The 23,935-nt window shown below is 38.2% G+C and overlaps 2 protein-coding genes across 2 annotated transcripts in view; one reads left to right on the top strand and one right to left on the bottom strand.

Annotated features, from left to right (window-relative positions):
• LOC145996608 (uncharacterized) overlaps positions 1-19,850 on the bottom strand; it is a 336,214-nt gene extending 316,364 nt beyond the window's left edge. Inside the window, exon 1 of the mRNA XM_083133185.1 lies at positions 19,723-19,850. The gene's annotated coding sequence lies outside the window, so the exon portion shown is untranslated. The remainder of the gene's footprint in view (positions 1-19,722) is intronic.
• The window catches only part of LOC145996282 (sodium-dependent proline transporter-like), a 96,154-nt gene that overhangs the window by 60,661 nt on the left and 11,558 nt on the right, over positions 1-23,935 (top strand). The window lies entirely within an intron of this gene.

Here is a 23,935-nt window from a genome sequence, read left to right as displayed (position 1 = left end):
GGTTGATTCGTTGATTTATTAATTGGTTGATTCATTGATTTATTAATTGGTTGATTCATTGATTTATTAATTGGTTGATTCATTGATTTATTAATTGGTTGATTCGTTGATTGGATTGATTCGTCGCTTTTGGTTAATCTCAGCCACGGAGGCCGGCTTTCATCTCCGCAAAAGCGAAGTAAAATGAAATAATTCAACAAACAAGACCAGAACGGCTAGTAAACACAACAACTTACAGAGATGAGGAAGGTGTCACATCGTAACTTTACACAGCAATAAACACATTGCCCTGACCTCTATAACAATGTAATGGAAGTTTCGGCATTGAAACCGTCAAAAGAGAAGAAAATCGATGGAAATAGCCGGCGGAGTACATGCAAACACAGTTACCAGCACGAATGCGCTGTGATAAAAAAATAGGCGACGCATAAAACATTCATGGCGAGTATTCGGTATTTAATAATTCCTCTGTTAAAGTATCTCCGCTCTTCTGACATGCGCTGTTGCAGTGGGAAGATATTGTAGGGTCCCGGATACGATACCCGGTGGACGTACAGTCACCTGCAATAAAAATTGCATACATAAATCCTGAAATACTCACTTTCCTGCAAGATGTTATGTGTGTTGACTAACTCTACGGCGTTGGTAGCAGTTGCCAATGAAAATTTGCTATTAGAATCCACTTATCACCGTAGATTTAGACAACACACATAACGGCTTGCAGGGAAGCCAGTATTTCAGGCGTTTTATTGTTGCTGACTGTACATAGTGGCTCGGATCCCACTTTAAACTGTAGGATTAGCCATTCTATGCATTATGTGTACTTAACCCTATATAGCTTACCCGTGCCGTATAAGAAACTTACTTGCCTGACGGAGAAGGGGGGGCCTCAGAGGCCCAATTGTTTATTATTACTAAAATTCAAGAACCCATTTTGTTGTTTGCAGTTATATAATAATTATAACATTTACCAAAATTACCATCATTAATAAAGAAAAAAATATTAAAGAGAAATCTCCATCATAAAGAATATGCACCAGTTACAGCAAAATTGCTAATCAAGAATAAGAGCATTGACATATTGTCTATGATTGATTGATTGTTTTGGTGTTTTAAGTCCACTTTATGCACAGTAAGGCTAATCGGGACTGGACCTAAAGCTTAAAGTGCGATCCGCTATGTGCTTCCACCGGGTATCGAACCCGGGACCCCTTGATTACAAAGCGACGACGCTACCACTGCGCCATCGGAGAGGCCCTCCTAATATAAGGGAACTCAGTAAAGCACTATCAACACACTAACCTTAAACACATAATTTGCTAATGAATGCTAAAAGACGCAAGCTCAAATGTACAGAAAAATATTTGTAACCGTATTCACTCCATTCAATAACTTATAACTTTTAACATTTCAACAACATTTAAGGACTTTGTAATTAGATACGTGCCTGTTGAGTTCATACAAACTCATATTTTATCATTCACTAAACCTCGAAAAAACTATATTAATGTTGCATCACTGCTTTTATGTTTATATACGTGCCGTTATATTGTAATTATAATAATTATAAAAATTACCATTGTACTATTTCATGCATGGGTTTTGTTTCATGTCGGGGGAGTCGGGGGCGATAAGCCCGCCTCTTGAATTTTGCCCCTATGTACGTTAGTAATACAAACACATTGGGAACACCGTAGGGTAATATAAAAAAAATATTCACTATGTGAAATTATGAACCAAATGTGCATAAACCTTGGTTTCATGCATTTCAAGTTCTGTGTAGACTTGTTACGAGGATTTTGCGTAGATTCGAGCTTCGGACCTATCAAGTTCCGTGTAGTAGCCTTCAGTCCTGAACTGTAGTCCTATATTTGTGCTCTTTGCGAAGCGTGCTCAAGTGGATTAAAAATTGAATTGCTGCTAGCATCTCAACATGCAACTTTTTATTTTTTAATTGCTTCTATCCTTACATGCGAAGCACGATTCTGTATCGTTATACTTGTATCTCGGTTATACTGGTTTAGATTAATCGCAACGTTGGGGATGAAATTAAACGCAAAGATACACCTCTGCCCTGTCTAGAACTCGAACTCACAACCTTTGGAATGAAGATCATGAGTTGAGCAGTCAACATGCTAAGTCCGCAATACTTTTAAGTGAGGAGTTCGCAAACGCAATAACCCCTGAAGCATGGACGTCCGTAAGGGGGGGCAAGGGGGCCGTGCCCCCTCTGGAAAATGAATGTCCACCTGAAAATTATATATTTCACACATAATTTCATTTCAGCCACAGTAATTTATGTTAATTATTATAAGGGCGTTGAAGGAACATGATAATTTCAGACTGAAATAGTGTTTTTTGAGGGGGAATCACTATTATAAGGATAAATATGCCTCCTTTTACCCCCTGGAAAAATTAACTTGCTTGGTCCTCCCTGGAAAAAATCCTGCGGACGTCCATGCCCTGAAGTGTTAATTGCTGCAAAGAAAAGCGTATTGTACAGTGTCTCTCAAAAGTTTTAGGACAACGACATTTTAAACTAGGCAACCCAATTTACACAAGGCGTTGGTGGGTTGCGTGTAGAGTTAGGCTCAATTTCAGGGTTGCCACATGCACAATAGATATTTGTGAAATACGCGAAAGAAAATAAAATAAGTATAAAATTATTAAAAATATCAATATTATATCGCAAATGACGAAATTCTTTCTAAAAGAAAGGTCTAGTATTTCATCGCTGATGAACCTAAGGAAAGGATAAGAGGTTAGAGGAAACGAAAGGCGACAAAGGAGAGGAGAAAGAGAAAGCGAAAGGAGAAGAGGAAAAGTAGAGGAGAGAAGAAAGAGAGGATAGACGAAGAGAGGAGAAGTAGTGAGAAGAAAGGAAAAATCTAGTAGAGATGAGGAAAATGGAGCAAAAAAGAGAGGAGGAAACCGAGAGGAGAGGAGGAGACAAGAAGAGGGGAGTAGTGGAGAGTAGAGTAAAAGAGAGTAAAAGAGAAGAATGAAAAGAAGAGGAGAAGAGTGCAGTGGGGTCGGAAATCTAAGACAGGAAAGGAGATAAGAGGAGTGGAGAAGAGTGGGATGGAGACAAGATGCGAGAAAAATAGAGAAGGTGATATGAGATAAAAGCAGAGGAGGAGGGGAGAGAAGAATAAGAAGGAGAAGAGAAAATAAAAGAGAATGGAAACGAATGGAGAGAAGAGGTAGTTGGAGAAAATATCGTATCGGCGTCAAGAATTGATGCATTGATCAAATTATCGACATGAAACACTCAATAACATTTTGAAATATATTGGATAATGTATTAGATCAGTGACAAATGCCTTTTAGCTGAGTTCAGAGCAAGATGAAATCTTTCACGTAAGATCATTGATTTTACCTGCGATTATACCACTAAAAACATGAATGTAATTTTCATATTTATAAAAATTATCCAATTTTTTTCGACTTCTCGGTTCGTTGAAATGAAGATGTTGTAATTTAATATTTTCCTTCCCCCATCTTTAATTCCAAACTGAATCATTCCATTTCACACGGGGTGGACACTGAACACAATGGGATATGTCTAAAACTTACGAAAAGTTTCTGCCACCGGAGGGGTTTGAACCTACGACCGTCAGGTTGACACTCTTTAACGATAACCACTACCCCACAAGCCTTCGTTCCCGAAAACAGGTAGAAGGAGCTGACCAATGTGAAATGTAGATGCAACTCTCCTCCTACATGTAACGTGCAAGGAATACTTGTTTGTAACAAAGAAAACGAAGGTAGAACGAATCGGCGAAAACATTTAACGGAGAATTGCACATGTTGAAAAACTTTTCATTCGATATTTGCGGAGGTATCCTTGCATTGATCTCGATTGGGAAAAGGGGTGAAATTAGTATATCCTGAATTGCCACAAATATAATAGTTATTTCATTTATATTTGTCAATGTCTTTAAAGCAGTACAGAATTATCGTTAGAGTATCATAATTCAGGATCTTATACATGAAAATATCCCTTTGAACGTGTGTCAATTCATTAATTTGTTTTTTTATATATAAATTCCAGATGCAGAACAATGTAGCCACTTTACACTGCTATTACAAATAATGTTAGCATGCTCTTGTTTAATACAAGGGGAAATATGTTTTCCTTTTTAAAAAGGAAGAACACCTTGTATGGAGGACCGAACTTTGGACCGCAACCAATGCTTTCAAGAACTCTAACCAATACACTACGCCCTTCGTTTCCCTTGGTGCAACAATTCTTAATCATTCTCTCGCCTCAATATTGTAAACGTTATCCTGCAAAAGAAAAGTTCAATACTCCGATATAGGTCTGTACTTCTAGAATTACTTTATACACAGGCATTTGAAATTTAACTGAATTTCTTTCTTCGTATTAGTATATCTAAGCTTGTGAATAATCTATTTGTAATTTTATAACGGTTACATGAACATCTACGAAATAGTTCCTTATAACTTGGAATCTAGTAAATAGATACTTTCAAGTCTTCAAATGAATTTTAGACTACTAGATTTTTGCAATATGTGATCCGTTTCCAGTCATTCATTGCTGAAGCAAACGTTTTAAAACTCTGTGGAATTTGCATTCCGAGATAAGTTTCTTTACTTGGTACATGTATGCAAACTACACTCTCTTCCACTTATCTCTGGAGCAGGTGAACGAAAACAAGCATCTGAGCAGCGATGAACACGTGAGAAGAACGGGATTGCGTGGAGGGAGGAAAGCCGCTGCAGTTACCAGCCTTCCCAGCAGCGTGCACTGTTTCGCTCTGTCCAGTCGATCCTCCCTTCTCCCTTCTCCCTTCCCCCCTCTCCCCTCTCCCCTTCTTTTCTGCTATGCGCGGCTTTGCTTCAGAGATGCTGAGACAGGACACAATTAATTGTTTTCGCAAAAAGTATCTCTGTGTGCCACACATTTCATTCTTACTCACATGAAAAAATGTCAATTTGCATTCAGGGGTAGTTTCATAGTTACAAACTATTTTGTCCTGGATGAGAAGTTTAGTATAAATAGACATTTTGTTTATAATTTTGAAATTGAGGTTTAAGGTTAAAATCATCACATTTAGGGCTAGACCTCGTAATCTCAGAGGTTTGAAGATCCGTCCTCTTCTTTGTGCGTGGCCTTCTTATTTCTTTCTCTATTCATTATTCATCCTCATCGTCGCGATTAGTGAAAAGTAAAACAAGAAAAGTCCCCCTCCTTGACTGTGCGGTCTAAGGCGCTGTGCTTTGGACTCCGACCGCGGAACGTCATGGGTTCGAGTCCGCCTGTGTTCAGTCTTTGGGTTCTCGGCCTGGGTATAGGACCGGTAGCAACCCACCATCGTGAGGAAATTGGGAAGCTACGAGTGAGTAGCGTAATCTGGTCTGGGAAATCTCCTATAACGGCTGGGGTTCGACGTGCTCCCACGTCACCCATTACTGGTTGAAGAACTCCACACCTCTAGATAGTACTGTGGGACCGGCAGTCGGGAGATAGGTCAAGGCCCTTCGAGGACTGTCGAGCCATGGCTTCTTCTTCTTCTTCTTCTTCTTCTTCTTATTATTATTATTATTATTATTATTATTAAAATAAGAAAACAAGGGAATGAAGAAAAATATATTTTTTAAATATTTATCTATAATAAAGCAACCATTCATTTTTTTTTGTTTTTCATGCATTTGTTGCCGCTACTACGCTGTAATCCCAATAAGCAGTGGCGTCTCGTCCCTTGGGGCTTCCGGGGCTTATCCCCTAAAGAAAAACGGACGTATTCACGTAATTATCAATCACCATAACGCATAACTATCACACAGTCTTTTAAAAGGCGATTTTTACCCACGTAAATTCATCGTCTGTTGCAATGGATACGACAGCGGCATTGATGTCAATTATCGTTTTCCGGGGCACGTCGCAAAGGAAGGCGTGGCCTACACCCACCTACGCTACAGTGAAGGTCACATGTTAGCAGAGAGTGGAGGGGAGAGTGCAATGGATTTGAGTGCTGATTCGGGGCTACTTCCGTTGCGCCGCGTTCGATCTCGTGTTTTGTTCTGTAGTGTTTTGGTGGCTTTCATTCGCTATGTTTGAGTGAGTTTGGCAGGGTTGATGTTCGGATACAAATTGATGAAGGACATAGGCTGTCAATTACAAGACACAATGAATTTGTCCGAAAAAATAGGCATATATTAAATAGCATTATCGATTGCTTAAAATTGTGTGGTCGACATGAACTTGCTCTACGAGGACATAATGAAAGAAAACAATCTTTAATCAGAGGCATCTTCCCAGATTTATTATCCCTTCATAGAAGAGGAAAACTAAAGAGGGAACTTCGTGTCCTTTATTGTAGTGAAGAGTTGAAAAACATAAACTCCATCAGTAGGTTGCATTCATTTTTTATTTAAAATTATTTAGAGGGTACCTTTTGAGAAACAGTAAAAATGACAAACATAGTTTTAATAACTCCAGTGGCAACAGCTGAATCTGAACGATGTTTCAGCTCATTGAAGCGTATTAAAACCTGCTTAAGAAATGCAATGGGACAAGACAGACCAAATCTCTTGGCACTTGCTTACAATAGAGATATAATACATTTCTAACGTAGAGGGCTTCAACGAAAAAGTAATAACAAAATTTGCTGAGCAGAAGAACAGGATTCAACGTTCGTAGAAAGGTATGTTTCACAACACGTACCTGTTTCTTTTGTAATCATGTGAATTGTCATTATATTTTAAATTCTTTGAACAAAGAAGAAAAGGACAAGTAAGAAGTTTTAATTGCTTGTGGACAACATATACTACAGTTTGATATTCTGAGTGTTACCAGTAGTTCCAATATAAATTTTATGTTAAATACTCTAGGAGAAGAGGTTATGTTTTGAACTGTTTTCATGTAGAAATCTTCTAGAGTAAGTAGCTACCACTTTCTTGTTGCGGTTTTTGGATTGTGTGTGGTTTATTTAGAAATAAATATGTATTACTAAATTATGCTATAATTATGTATTGCTTAGGCCAGTTGTTCCAGAAGTGTGCGCCGTGAAATGTTCCAATATTTTCACTGAAATGACACCTGTTAGTCTACATATGGTTTTAGAATCGGACCATTTCATCAATCCAAATATGTGCTTATTTAGTACCTTTTACACAAGAAATGTTTATATATATATATATATATATATATATATATATATATATATATATATATATATAGTTATGCTGTCAAATGTGTTTGTGTTCGTCTTGTGTAGTAATTGTGCTGTCTAATGTGTTTGTGTTTGTCTTGTGTAGTAGTTCCTCCATGCATATTGGGGGTTAGGCGTAGAGCTGACAACTCTGCACTGTAAAAAAAATGTCAAGAAACAGCAATATAAGGCCATGGATGTTCCCAAGGTGAAATATTCCGGAGGTAAAATAGTCCCCCGTTCGGATCTCCGGGTGGGGACTACTTTGGGAGGTCCCTGGACTAAGGATAAGATCTACGTTAGGAATAAGGATATTAAATTAGGCACCTGGAATGTTCTGAGCCTTTACAGGCCTGGGGCATTTCAGTGTACAGTTAATGAGATAGTTAGGTATAAATTAGATGTAGTAGCTGTCCAGGAAGTTAGGTGGCCAGGAGAAGGGTATTGTAAAACTAAAAATTATACTTTTTTCTATGGTGGTACTGAAAATCATAATTTTGGAACAGGCTTTTTCATAAATAATAGAATTATATCGGCTCTTAAAACAGTAGAATTTATTAATGATAGGATATCATATGCAGTTTTACAGGGTAGGTGGTGTAAAATTATTTTAATAAACATACATGCACCAACGGAAGATAAAGATGATAATACTAAAGATGATTTTTATACAGAGTTAGAACAGGTCTTTGATAAATTTTCTCAGTATGATATGAAAATTCTGTTAGGTGACTGTAATGCACAGATTGGCAAAGAAGAGACATTTAAACCCACGATTGGTAAAGAAAGTCTTCATGAATTAAGTAATGATAATGGTATAAGATTGATTACTTTTGCAACCTCAAAGAATTTAATTGTGAAAAGTACAACTTTTAAACATAAAGATATCCATAAATATACCTGGTGTTCTCCAGATGGTAAAACTCATAATCAGATAGATCATATTCTCATTGATAAGAGAAGGCATACTAGTATAATTGACGTTCGTACACATAGAGGTGCTGACTGTGCCAGTGACCATTATTTAGTAATTGCTAAATTAAGAGAAAGACTCGCAGTGATAAATCATAAGCAACAAAATCTAAAAGTTCTAAAATTTGATACAGGAAAGTTTACTGATGAAAGAATTAAGAAAGATTACCAAATTAAACTGTCAAATAGATTTGATGTTTTGCAGGATTTAAATGATGATAAAAATATAAATGAAACAGACGTAAATAAGAATTGGGAGCACATACGTAATGCAATATAATCAGCAGCTAAAGAAAGTATAGGATACCATAAACCAAGAAAAAGTAAGCCATGGTTTGATAATGAATGTCATAATCTAATAGAAATAAGAAATCAGGCTAGACTTAGGTGGTTAAATAACTCTAATGATACAAATCTAAACAATTATAATAGAATAAAGCGAGAAGTTAACCGCACGTTTAGAAGTAAAAAAAGAGATTACTTGAAAAGCAAAATTAACGAAATTGAAACAAACAGCAAAAATAAAAATATCAGAGATCTATATAAAGGTGTAAATGAGTTTAGAAAGGGGTGGCAACCTAAAGTAAACTTGATAAAAGATAAAGACGGTGATTTTCTAGTTGACCCATGCGATATTCTAAATAGATGGAAGAACTACTTTAATGACCTTTTAAATGTCCATGTAGGAGATAAATCAGAAGTAAATGAAGTCCACACAGCAGAACCTTTAGTTCCAGAACCTAACTTGACGGAAGTTAAAGATGCTATTAAAAGGCTAAAGAATAACAAAGCACCTGGCATTGATTTAATACCAGCTGAGTTAATTAAATATGGTGGAAATTCGTTAATATGTCAAATTCATAAATTAATTTGTTTAATATGGAATAAAGAAGAAATCCCTCAACAGTGGAAAGAATCCATAATTGTTCCTGTGTTTAAAAAAGGTGATAAAATGAACTGCAATAATTACCGTGGAATTTCTCTACTCTCAACAACGTATAAAATATTGTCTAACATTATTTTAACAAGACTAACTCCATATGCTAATGAAATTATAGGTGATTATCAATGTGGATTTAAACGTAACAGATCAACTACAGATCAAATTTTTCACATCAGACAGACACTTGAAAAAAAATGGGAATATAATCAAAATGTCCATCAGCTATTCATTGATTTCAAAAAAGCATATGATTCGGTCAAAAGAGATAAATTATATAATATATTAGTAGAGTTTGGAATACCTAAGAAGCTTGTTAGTATGATAAAAATATGCACCAGTGAAACAGAAAGTAAAATTCGTCTAGGTATTAATATGTCTGACAAATTTACAATTCATGATGGGTTAAAACAAGGAGATGCATTATCTCCATTGCTCTTTAATTTTGCCTTAGCATATGCTGTTAGGAAGGTAAAAGAAACTAAAGAAGGACTAAAATTAAATGGTGTGACTCAGTTGTTAGCATATGCAGATGATGTAGACTTACTAGGGGATGATGTGATTACAATTAAGAATAATGCTAAAATATTTTTCAAAACTGCTGAAGAGATAGGTTTGGAAGTTAACAAAGAGAAAACTAAATATATGCTTACAGGCCGAAACCAAGTGTTAGGTAATAATCAAAATCTAATTATTGATAACAACTCGTTTGAACCAGTTTCCAAATTCAAATACTTAGGAGTAATATTAACAAATGAAAATTATATTAAAGAGGAAATAAAAAGTAGGCTTAATTCAGGAAATGCATGTTACTTCTCTCTTCATAAACTTTTGTCTTCTCATTTAATATCTAAGAAACTAAAAGTTAAAATATACAAAACAGTAATTTTGCCTGTAGTATTATATGGATGTGAAACTTGGTCCCTTACATTGAAAGAGGAACATAAATTGAGAGTATTTGAAAATAAGATCCTTAGGAAAATATTTGGACCTAAAAGGGATGAGGAAACAGGTGAGTGGAGAAGGCTACATAATTTAGAACTACATATTTTTTATTCATGTCCAGATATTATTAGAATAATGAAATCAAGAAGACTTAGGTGGGCAGACCATGTGGCACGAATGGGAGAGGAAAGAGGAGTTTACAGGATTCTTGTTGGGAAACCTGATGGTAAGAGACCTGTAGGAAGGCCAAGACGAAGATGGAGGACAACATTGAGATGGACCTAAGGGAAATCGGTAGAGATGGAAAAGAGTATATAGAACTTGCTCAAGATAGGGAAAGATGGAAGGCCTGTGTTGCTGCAGCCATGAACCTTCGGGTTTAAGAAGGCTAGGGAGTTAGTCAGTTAGTTATTCTTTAAAAAAATAAGTCCAGTTTTGTAGTTTAGTACAAGATAAATACCCGTTTTTCTGTAATTTCATGTAATTTGTCATTACATTATAAATTTTTTTTAAAAAAAAGTAAGTCGAGTTTTGTAGTCTAGAAGAAAAAAATACCTATTTTTTGTAATTCATGTGAATTGTCATTATATTTTAAATTCTTTAAAAAATAAGCCCCGGCCAAATTTGAGGCCACGAGACGTCACTGCCAATAAGTATCTTACATGTTACAGGATAAAGCACGTGTTACTATTCGAATACTTATTTAATAAGCTTTTTGATTGTCAGGAATTATGACTTAAACTATTGCATGTAGAGCTAGTGCCCACCTAGCCGCCTCTGATGAAATCTATCATTCTTCAGATTCTCTTTAAAATTCGACTCTGGTCACTTGTAACTTGCTGGGTGCAGACGTTGTGCATCGACGCACAGTGTTTTGCGATAATATGAAGCCTTGAATATAGCGTGAGTCACTTTGAACGCGAGCAAGCTACGCTACCAAGCTTGTCTGCCTTTGAAAACAAAGTCATTTTTTTCACCGTTTCCGAACGCGATTGCTATTGTAGAAGTATATATTCTCTTAAAAGAGCAAGCAAGAAAATTCGACCAATGTTCTTCCGTCGTTTTCTAAACATAGAATTATAATGAATTTTCAATGGCGCTCGCACAATTTGAACTGTTTTGTAATCTCTCTCTCTCTCTCTCTCTCTCTCTCTCTATATATATATATATATATATATAAGAAGCATTTAGTCCAGCACCTTAACACAGTGTCCCACGAGTATCTCTTGACAAACACTGTCAAATGTGATGTGATTTATTGAATAAAGTGTTTCGCCTGTCTACGTATAACGTTTCTCACATTTGGCAGTTCGCAAACATTTTTGCAAACGGTGTAATTATTTCTTGGTACCTTGTGCAACAGCAAATACATTTCATAAGACTGTTCTGGACACGAGACTTGCGTCAGTAAACAAGCATTTCATCTGTTACAGTAACACAGGAAGAGAGCATCGTTCTGCAATGTTCAAGTCTCTAGATATTTTCCATTCCCATTCATAACATCTAATCGCAATAATAAGTTAGAAGAAATAACTCGTATTTTCACAACTACTAATATTCTAGTCTTTCATCATCACATCAAATTATTTCTCGAAGATAGCTGCTATTGTTTGATTGATTTAGTGTTTTAAGTCCACTTTATGCACAGTAAGGCTAATCGGGACTGGACCTACAGTTTAACGTTGGATCCGAACCACTATGTGATTCCACCGGGAATCGAACTCGAGATCCCTTGATTACAAGGCAACGCGGAAAGAATTTACAATACCGGACCCTTCTGTAATTTCTATGCTACGTCTTATACTCATGAAATAATTAGTCGCCATGATTTATCTCAGGTCAACATGTTTGGGTCAGGTGAAGAAATTGTTCATTAACGTGTAGAAGTTGTAAAATAAGCTTTTCAATTCTCGCAATGATTCTCCGTATACAAGTATGGGAGCCATATTTGTTGATATGAACAATTGACGTTCGCAATTAGTTACGCTGTCTACGGTGTTGCCATACTGTTGATTTCATACTTGGAGACCATGGAAATGCGTCGAGTATGACGAAGAAGACAACAGTGACAGTGACAATCACGATGTAGAAGAACATGTGGAATGTGGACTGATTTGATTACAGGTAAGTTTGGCAACAGTGCATCGATCGTAAAATTGCAGGATACGAAAATGGAGTCTTCGATGATGAACGTTTGCCGTTAAAGTGCTACGAAAATAAGATTTTTTATCGGTTCGTTTTCACAATTAGCGCAAAACCATTCACGGATAGCCCCACTGACCATTCTCGGTAAGGTTAGGTTAGGTTAGGTTAGGCAAACATAGTTAAAATTTGGGGTAGTAAAACCATGCACGGGTAGACCCACACACCATTGACGGATAGCGCCACGAACCATTCAAGGTGGTTAGGTTAGGTTAGGAAAGGCAAGCATAATTATAATTTGGGGTCGTAGTAATATCAGGAATGTATATTTATTTTATTTTAAGTATTGGAAACACAAAATTTTCCGGTAAATAATGAGCAATCGTGCCGATCGCGGACCACTCAATTTCCCTTATTTTGCAATTTCTACACGTGACCCCCAAATTTTTACTTCAAATTTGTGATTAGGGGGCCTAAATTAGTGCGTATGCGAAATATTACAAAAATCGGGGAGGGGTCCGGTATTGTAAATTCGCTCCAACGACGCTATCACTGCGCCATCGGGGAGGCTGATAGCTGCTATACTAGAAGAAAGCAATTCAAAATTAAAGTAAAAGTTTAACTACATGTATACCCAACGACATTTACAATATTGGAAGGGCAGAATACTTAAAAATTGATGTTTCAACGGAAGGTAAAAGCGTGGTGTAGTGATGGGGTTCTGGGTTCGAGTCCCGGGTAAGGCATGGGTATTTGTGTTTGTCCTGATGAAAAGAAACTGAGAAACTGTAAAAATTGAAAAGTGAAATAAGTGTGAATGGTGGTGGATACCCCCGTGTAGGGGGTATTTCCTTTTAAAAGAAAAAAAATAGTGGCTAGTGTTCTCGATTGGGCTGCTAGCGGTCCTAGGATCGATCCTCCTTACGAAGTGTTCTTTTTTTTTTTCGATTCTCATTTTATTAAACAACAGCATGGGGGCTTTATTTGTAATAGCAGTGTATAGTGGCTACATTGTTCTGCATCTGGAATTTATATATAAAAAACAAATTAATGAATTGACACACGTTCAAAGGGATATTTTCATGTATAAGATCCTGAATTATGATACTCTAACGATAATTCTGTACTGCTTTAAAGACATTGACAAATATAAATGAAATAACTATTATATTTGTGGCAATTCAGGATATACTAATTTCACCCCTTTTCCCACTCGAGATCAATGCAAGGATACCTCCGCAAATATCGAATGAAAAGTTTTCAACATGTGCAATGCTCCGTTAAATGTTTTCGCCGATTCGTTCTACCTTCGTTTTCTTTGTTAGAAATAAGTATTTCTTGCACATTACATGTAGGAGGAGAGTTGCATCTACATTTCACATTGGTCAGCTCCTTCTACCTGTTTTCGGGAGCGAAGGCTTGTGGGGTAGTGGTTATCGTTAAAGATTGTCAACCTGACGGTCGTAGGTTCAAACCCCTCCGGTGGCAGAAACTTTTCGTAAGTTTTAGACATATCCCATTGTGTTCAGTGTCCACCCCGTGTGAAATGGAATGATTCAGTTTGGAATTAAAGATGGGGGAAGGAAAATGTTAAATTACAACATCTTCATTTCAACGAACCGAGAAGTCGAAAAAAATTGGATAATTTTTATAAATATGAAAATTACATTCATGTTTTTAGTGGTATAATCGCAGATAAAATCAATGATCTTACGTGAAAGATTTCATCTTGCTCTGAACTCAGCTAAAAGACATTTGTCACTGATCTAATACATTATCCAATATATTTCAAAATGTTATTGAGTGTTTCATGTCGATAATTTGATCAATGCATCAATTCTTGACGCCGATACGATATTTTCTCCAACTACCTCTTCTCTCCATTCGTTTCCATTCTCTTTTATTTTCTCTTCTCCTTCTTATTCTTCTCTCCCCTCCTCCTCTGCTTTTATCTCATATCACCTTCTCTATTTTTCTCGCATCTTGTCTCCATCCCACTCTTCTCCACTCCTCTCATCTCCTTTCCTGTCTTAGATTTCCGACCCCACTGCACTCTTCTCCTCTTCTTTTCATTCTTCTCTTTTACTCTCTTTTACTCTCTTTTACTCTACTCTCCACTACTCCCCTCTTCTTGTCTCCTCCTCTCCTCTCGGTTTCCTCCTCTCTGTTTTGCTCCATTTTCCTCATCTCTACTAGATTTTTCCTTTCTTCTCACTTCTTCTCCTCTCTTCGTCTATCCTCTCTTTCTTCTCTCCTCTACTTTTCCTCTTCTCCTTTCGCTTTCTCTTTCTCCTCTCCTTTGTCGCCTTTCGTTTCCTCTAACCTCTTATCCTTTCCTTAGGCTCATCAGCGATGAAATACTAGACCTTTCTTTTAGAAAGAATTTCGTCATTTGCGATATAATATTGATATTTTTAATAATTTTATACTTATTTTATTTTCTTTCGCGTATTTCACAAATATCTATTGTGCATGTGGCAACCCTGAAATTGAGCCTAACTCTACACGCAACCCATCAACGCCTTGTGTAAATTGGGTTGCCTAGTTTAAAATGTCGTTGTCCTAAAACTTTTGAGAGACACTGTACATGCAGTGACATTTTCTATCAATTCAAAATCGGGAAATTGTCATAAAAAGCTAATTTTAGCCATGCTGAGTTTAAAAACGAAAAAAATACTGCAAAAATTCAATATTCTTGTGTTTTTGGCTTAACAAATAAAATTATTTACGCGTGCATGGTGCACACGTTTTCAAAAATTTTATCCAAAAGAGAACTATGGTGCGTGTTATACACGGAATAATAGGGACAACTACATGAAAGCACGTGTAAATGGATGTTTCCCACGATTTTTCACCTTCTCTGAGAATGTTTTGCATCGCCGAGCAGAGTGGCGTGGTTCTGGCGGGGGCCGAATCTGCACCTGCCGTCACACAGGAGCCGTAACATCGCGCGAGAAATAATTGAAAATAAGTTCCTCAAAAATAGTTTCCAATGAATTAAACTGTCGCGAACAGCCGTAGGCATGTGATCTACAAATTAAAATACTACAGTACTTTAAGAGTGCAATGAAAGTATAATTGTAGGTATATTTGGCAGAAAACTGTTCTAAAACAAAAACGCAAATTTTGAGAAAAATAACACCGAAAAATCGTGTCTAGCGATATCATTTCGCATACCCGTCGTTTAGGATATTGCAGACCATGGAGTGTATAACCCCTTACAACCTCTCCTTCGGCACAGCACTCTGACAGTAGGTAACGAACTAAAGCAAAGTTTGTTTGAAGTTAACACACACGCGCCGTAAAAGTTGGCTGGCAGGGGCGCCGACTTGTCAAAATTATTGGGTGGGCTCTGATCACTGAAATAAATGAATGAATGACTCACTCCCTCCCTTTTTTAAAAATAAAAATTACGCTTTCGTATAGGAGTTTTTAAGCAGCTATTATATTCCTCATGCAAATGAAATATAACATGAAAAATGTTTAGAAAATGTTTCAAAGTCGCTTGATGTCTTTTGTGTCTGCTCATTTGTTTTTTAGATAATTAACATTTTTATCGAAAAGTATGTATTTACATTACGAGGCCAACCTAACAGTTTTATGCCGGCCTCGGTAGCTGAGTGTGTTGGGTGATCGACTCAACTCGCTTTGATCCAGAGGTCTCGGGTTAGAGTCCCGGCGAGGGCATGGGTGTGTTTTAATGTCCGCAAGAGTGGCAGAAAAGGAACGCTAAAAAACAAAAATCAAATCATCGTCATAGGGGCGATTATCAAAAAGAAGCTCAAATCGAAGTAAAATTAGCTAACACAAAACAAGCGACAATTAATAACGGTATCGTAACGTGCGATTGATTGATTGATCGATTTGGTTGACTTTACTTCGTAGCCGACGTCCACCGCGGAGTGGTTACCATAGCGCTCTAAGACTTAAGAAATCTTATGTTCGAACCGGCCTGGGCGTCCTTTGTGAGTGTCCTTTCATCAATTCCATCATATCATCACTCATCCTTTTCGTCACGATTAGCCAAAAATGGTAGTAAATCGGCTATAAGTAACAAAAATCAGATACGTTTTACTTCGCTGGACGAAATGGATGAAAGGGTAATCACAAACACGCTTTGACAACACAAAACACAAGACTCGCACAGAGTTATGTTGGCTATGAGTGCAGACGCCAGAGCCTCGTTAGTCTGCAAAATTCAGTCCAGGGTGAACCACGTGCAAGAGAGTTGGCATTTGGGAGCCTTCGCAAAGAGTCACCCCTTACACCCAGTAATGTGAGAACGTGAGGCTTCTTCACTACCAGGCAACACCGTCTTAACTAACGAATAAGGAAACCTTGCAAGAAATATCTATGAATGGACGACGATTCGAACCCAGTAAACTTCGGCCTCGCAGAGGTACACCCTAATCGCTAAGTCATGGAGGTCACTTAGGGTAGACAAAGAAAAGTTGAGTATTTTAAACAGCAACGGGAAAGAATGAAATGTGAATGGAGGTCGTCGTATCTGCTAGCATTCGTCTGGACCGACTAAAGCCTGTCAGGCTGGCCGGTCACGGGATTTGAACCTACGACCTCCCCAATACGATTCCATTGTTCAAAGTGCGCACTAACGGTGACGATGGATGAAATTGATTAAGAAAGGCTAACGAAGAACCCTCATGTCGAAGCCGGGGCTCGAACACGGAGGCTACAGAGACGAGATCGAAACTTGACCTCTGATACCTTCCCCCACCAAATCGAACATGGAATCCCTTGACGAGAATTTGTAACTTTCTATTTTTTTCGTATTTTTACTTTTTTGCTTCCGCCGACCTCCGTGGTGCAGTGGCTAGCACAGTGCACTACGACGGAAGACGCCAGGGGTCCCGTGTTCGAATCCCAGCCTGGGCATGGGTGTTCCTTGCAAATGTCCCTTCATCAAATTCATCATAAGATCATTGATCGTCGCGTCGCAATAGCCAAATGTGGCAAAAACACTGCGCTAAATATGCGATATCGTGATTACAATACAAGGCACTGTCCAGAGATCTTCAGAAAATGAACGGTAAACACTACGTTACGAATCCATAAAAAATGCGTTCTCTCTGGTATTGGACGACAGAAACAAAGTCTATCGCTGAAGTTTTCAGACCGGTTATTGTAAAACTGTAAATGTTTGAAGGGGGGAAAGTACATGAATTCGAACACACTGTTCTAAAACTACGTATTTGTGTATTTTAAAAAATTTCATATTCGTTTATGGAGTTGATGCAGACCCCCTCCCCCACCGAAAAATTATGCACGTCTTACTTCTGATGCAGAAATTGAACTCATATTAGGAAAACCGAGTCTAATTAAAATTCACGGTTCTTCTAAAACTTCAACTTTCACTACATGCACGCTTGCCAACTGAGTGCACATATGCTGGACAGCATTTGAAACACTGTTTGTCCAACATTAGAATGAGCTTCTGCAGTCTTACGAAAATATCCTATCATACAATCCTAGTCTTCGCTCAGCTGATATAAGTGTTAAATACCTTCAAAATGTCATCGACACCTCCAGGTACGTAAGAAATAATGCGCCTCTAGTAGCTCGGAACTTTCATGGTCTCAAAATGCTTCATTCTGTAAGAGTGAATCTCTAACATTGTTTATTAATGACGATAAACATTAGGGGCGAACTGCCTCCCAGTGCGCACGCTTAGGTGACCAAAAACTTACAAAACAATTGAACTCCGTGGTGGAGTGGCGACGACAGAGGTCCCGAGTTTAAACCCCAGCCTGGACGTGGGTCTTCTTGTCACTTCATCAATTTCACCATATTATCGCTCACCCTCATCTTCGCGGTTAGCCAGAAGTTGCGGGAAGGGAATTAAAATAAACCAAATCAATCAATAAATAAATCTTCAGCTACTGTGTCTAATCTCGATGAGAATGATGGTTTGATAATGTTGAGAAAGCGGCTCCAACCTGCGTTCAAAGCGCTCGGTCACCAATGAGATCCCTTGAACCAGTGGCGGCGATGGGGTTCCAACTGGGGGGGCAAAGAGTGTATATTTCCCTTTGTATATAAGATTTATCATAGTGCAGGGTCAAAATTGGCGAAAAGTGGGGAGCAACTGCCCCTCGCCCGCCCCTAATCGCCGCCACTGCCTTGAACACAAGCCAACAATCTTACCCACTACACTGCCCGAAGAGCTTCAGTAATGGGTGGTAGCCACTACGCCAATTTTTTAAGAACACTGGGTGTTCTTAAACACAGGTCCGTAGCCAGAACTTTATTTCGGGGGGGGGGGGCTCATCCCTTATCAGCATTCCCCATCTAGAGCCAGGACATTTTGGGGGTAGAAGGCCTGAAGATGAATTGAAGACTAAAATTGGTAAACGCTGTAAGTGCCACAATAATTCAAAGACAGTTTTCCACGTTAAACTGTGAAATGTGCCATGCTTTATAATGTGGTAAACGTGAAATGTGGCTGGTAGCCCTCTAAGTACTTCAAAGGACGTGTAAAGAGATCACTAGTGTGAACGTTCTTACGGGCTGATGTGCTGAACGATGCGATTTCCAAGCACTTTCGCTTTTGGCACTTACAACGTTTACCACTTTTAGTCCTCAATTTCTAAGTATAACAATTTATTACTCCCTCTGTCCCATAATTATTGTCCGGTTCACTTTTGTTTGTTGTCCCAAAATACTTGTTTGATATTCAAACTGTGAAATTTTGTGTATACAGAAGAAGAAAATGAAACACGGGAATGAGTCATACAACGTTATTACTCAAGGATCAGTACAAATTGGCCAATCAAGTATCCAAAAGAACATAAATAAAATGTTACCATTTTGGCATACCGGACTATAATTATGGGACAGAGGGAGTATTCAAGATGTTTTATCCAGCTAATGAAGTAAAATTATTTACCACTATTCATGGTTAATATTATATATTTATAGGATTTCAGGGTGTGCTTCAGCCCCCGGAGCCCAACCCCTGGCTACGTGCCTGCTCAAACAACTGTTAGCTCATAGAGGACTCATAAATCCCCTTCATTATATTAATTCACACTAACAATGCACCCTTACTTATCTCTTTTAAAGAAATCTGTTATTTACTACCTTCAATAAGCACTCCACCAAAGCAGATATTTAATAATAACAACAACAATACGGCAAATTATTGGGTGGGCTCGAGCCCCACGGGCACTGGCGTACGCAGGATTACTTTCCAGGAGGGGCTGGAATTGAAAGTTGCTTTCTAGGGGGCGGTATACACAATAAGATATTTCGTATAACTTTCCACTCTCAAAAATGACAATCGAGGGTCATTTTATGGGGAGTTTAGCTCCATCAGCACCCCTCAGCGTGCGCTGACTACGCCACGGATACACACACAAAAAAAATTGCGTTCTCTCTGGTATTGGATGACAGAAAAAAGTCTATCGCTGAAGTTTTGAGACCGGTCTACACATTGTAAAACTTTGAGGGGGTAAAAAGTATATGAATTCGAACACAAGTTATAAAACAATTGAAATAACAAAGTTCCCAATCACAGGAAGCACTCACCTCGCTTTCCTGAGGCGACAGTCGGTTCTTGATCTCAGCGGGACTTCACTTCATGTCCCGGGCGGTGCACACAGACAGAAGAAGGTGGGACGATGCCTACGGTCACTCGCGCCGCACTGAGCCTTGCCTTCGCGTCTCTCGGAAAAAGACCAGGCAGCAGCTACGCGGACGATCTCGCCAGCCCTGGAGCCGAGTGTTGCCAACCTCCGTCGCCCAGTGTTGCCAGCTCACGACAATACGCTCGCCCGCACGGAATGTCTTTGATTCCGATCAATAACCCGGCGGGATGGAATTGAAATGCAAAGTTTACGGACCATGTGGCCACGAGGAATCACGGTATTTGTATAAGATGCAAGAAAGTATGATTTTTTTATGCTTAAATATTTGTATAAGACAAACGAATGTAAACTAAATATGACAAATGCATTTTATAGACTACTATACCTAATTTTATAACAATATATGTTAATAAAATTTTCGCAAATATTTTACGTGATAATATCGTTTCCAGCGGCTGCTCAAGATAAACTTTTCACCCAAGCAAGGTGGATTTTTGGCACCCTCTACTTTGCACCCCTCCAGCTTCCCACCCTAATTATCCTACTTTCTACCCTCCTCCAATAAAAAAAGCATGAACATTTTATATATTTATATATATTTATTTATTTATGAAAGTGTTATTTGATTTGCCAAAAAAAAACGGAGGCTTATGCTTTACACATTTAAAGCAAGTTGTCCAACATCTTGGAATATGCACAATGACTGATTTCTTAAGTTGTTTAGAAAGACACATACATCGGCACAAGAAATGCTAGAATCAGCTCAATTTTATTATTTTTACAAAGTGTAATTTCGTCAATACTAGTAACGGATGTTCATTAATTTCATGCCGGCCTTCGTGCCCGATTGCGCTAAGTCGCCTGGGGTCCCGGGTTCGAATCCCGCCATGCGCATGGGTGTTCTTTGAACCCCTTCATCAATTTTATCATATCATCACTCATCGTGACGATTAGCCATAAATGACACTAACAAAATCTACTAAATCATTATCTTTATATGTAACGCTTTTTAATATCTAGATTTGCTTTCGAAATGAGCTTCGTATTGCATTATTGTACAGTCACGGGCACTTTTGGGTTGTAATTATCTCAGTGAAAGTCAATGTGGTACTTACAAATCTAGAAGGGTCCGTGGTTGTACAGTCACCGGCAATAAAAATGGGACACCTATATCCTGAAATACTCGCTTCCCTGCAAAGCGTTAGTTGTGTTGAATAACTTTACGGCGATGAGTGGATTTTAATAGCAGTTATCAATGACAAGTTCTGTCACCGCCGGAGAGTGACACATATCGCCTTGGAAGGAACCGAGCATTTCAGAATCTACTGGGTGCGCCATTATTATTGGCTGCAGCGGCGGCGTTTAAGGGGGCGTGGGGGTAGTTGACACCCCACTTTTGTCACTTTTGACCCCGCACTATGCTAAGCCTCATCTACAAAGTGAAGTAAACTGTGTTTGAAGATGAGGATGAGTTATGATATGATGAAAATGGAGAAGGGCCACTCACAAAGAACACCCCGTGGCCAGGCCGGGATTACAACCCGGGACCTCTGTCGTTGTAGGGCGCTGTGCTAACCAGTCCGCCACAGAGGTCCTCTCAACCCCTCCCCGCCCCTTAAATACTCCCATTCCGTACTTCAGGAATCACCGATGTCTGTCTCTTTAATCCAGTCCCAATGATGAGCTTTAACAGACAGAATTGAAAAGCATGGAATGACAGCACCAGATGTAATTACTGTTAGGGAAAACCGAACAGAATCGGTTTTATACTCGCTCGTAAAACTTGTCTGGTTGCTATTGGAAACGCTAGGTGCGCCTGCGCTCCTTCACATAAAAGTGTTGCCAGGCGCTGACATTAACGATTCGCAAAATTGATTTACAAAGGTCCCGTTTTGTCCGAAGGGGGTGTGCTAATGCAGCCCGCGAACATAAATTATCTGTGGAAGTAGCAAGTTCAGGGTGGACCACGTGATATGGCGTGAAAAAGAGTGCCAAGAATGGGGCGAAAGAATTTAAAATGCAATTTTATATTCTACAGAAATAATCTAGGGCTGAGCCGATAACGATACCGATCTATCGGTTGGAATTTATTTAACGATACCAGCCAGTACTTTTCGGTATTTTATCTTTCATGGGGTCAGCAAAAATATACTGCACACTTTCGCAGAGACGAATTATCCTGGAAATTATGCAAAATGCTTGCCAGAATCGGAGGAGGATACTTACACACTAATATTGACCAATATTTTGAACAGCTTCTCAAGTATCGGTATCGGTTCAATGTGGTATCGACTCAGCTCTAGAATAAACACTAGTGTTGGGCGATATATCGTCCACACGATCTATCGTGATATTGAAAAAATATCGTCCAGGCGATATATCGTCACGATATTTTGGAGAAATATATCGTGTCGACGATATATCTTCAGATATTCTTGCAATATATATCGAGTCGGAGATATATCGTCACGATATTTTAGCGATATATATCGTGTCATCGATATATCGTCATGATATTTGGCGATATATATCGTGGAGACGATATATCGCCGATATTACGATACGGAAAAAATATCGTCTCGTATCGTCTGTGACGATATTTTCTTAACGATATATCGCGATATGAAATTTTCGATACCGTCCTTCCCTAAGTAAACAGCCTGCATGTTTCGCGAAATTATGTCTTTAACATCCCAAACTTTTGGTTATTAGAAAAGTCTATGGCACTGGGTATACCTATACATAAGAATCACATAGTTTAATCAGCACGAGTAGTTGAAGGGTTAGGTGGATGAAGAGCGTAACTCAGGAAACAGTGTTTGGAGAAAATCAACGAATACTCAGGAAAAAGCGTTTGGAGAAAATCAATGAATACTCAGAAAACAGTGTTTGGAGAAAATCAACGAATACTCAGGAAACAGTTTTCGGAGAAAATCAACAAATACTCAGGAAACAGTGTTTAAAGAAAATCAACGAATACTCAGAAAACAGTGAACTATCTAACTAACTAACTCTCTGCCTTCTTAAACCCGAAGGTTCATGGCTGCAGCAACATAGGCCTTCCATCTGTCCCTATCTTGAGCAAGATCTATATACTCCTTTCCATCCCTACCGATTTCCCTTAGGTCCATCTCAACGTTGTCCTCCATCTTCGTCTTGGCCTTCCTACAGGTCTCTTACCATCAGGTTTCCCAACAAGAATCCTGTAAACTCCTCTTTCCTCTCCCATTCGTGCCACATGGTCTGCCCACCTAAGTCTTCGTGATTTAATTATTCTAATAATATCTGGACATGAATACAAATTATGTAGTTCTAAATTATGTAGCCTTCTCCACTCACCTGTCTCCTCATTCTTTTTAGGTCCAAATATTTTCCTAAGGATCTTATTTTCAAATACTCTCAATTTATGTTCCTCTTTCAATGTAAGGGACCAAGTTTCACACCCATATAATACTACAGGCAAAATTACGGAGCCTACTTTTTATTTACTCTTTAATATCATTTTTATTTGTTAATATTACTCCCAAGTATTTGAATTTGGAAACTGGTTCAAACAAGTTGTTATCAATAATTAGATTTTGATTATTACCTAACACTTGGTTTCGGTCTGTAAGCATATATTTAGTTTTCTCTTTGTTAACTTCCAAACCTATCTCTTCAGCAGTTTTGAAAAATATTTTAGCATTATTCTTAATTGTATTTATTTCATCCCCTAATAAGTCTACATCATCTGCATATGCTAACAACTGAGTCACACCATTTAATTTTAGTCCTTCTTTAGTTTCTTTTACCTTCCTAACAGCATATTCTAAGGCAAAATTAAAGAGCAATGGAGATAATGCATCTCCTTGTTTTAACCCATCATGAATTGTAAATTTGTCAGACACATTAATACCCACACGAATTTTACTTTCTGTTTCACTGGTGCATACTTTTATCATACTAACAAGCTTCTTAGGTATTCCAAACTCTACTAATATATTATATAATTTATCTCTTTTGACCGAATCATATGCGTTTTTGAAATCAATGAATAGCTGATGGACATTTTGATTATATTCCCACTTTTTTTCAAGTGTCTGTCTGACGTGAAAACTTTGATCTGTAGTTGATCTGTTACGTTTAAATCCACATTGATTATCACCTATAATTTC

Source organism: Lepisma saccharinum, chromosome 12, assembly GCF_977018435.1.
Source record: "Lepisma saccharinum chromosome 12, izLepSacc3.1, whole genome shotgun sequence".
NCBI classification, from domain to species: Eukaryota; Metazoa; Arthropoda; class Insecta; order Zygentoma; family Lepismatidae; genus Lepisma; species Lepisma saccharinum.
This window is presented reverse-complemented; position numbering and strand designations above follow the sequence as displayed.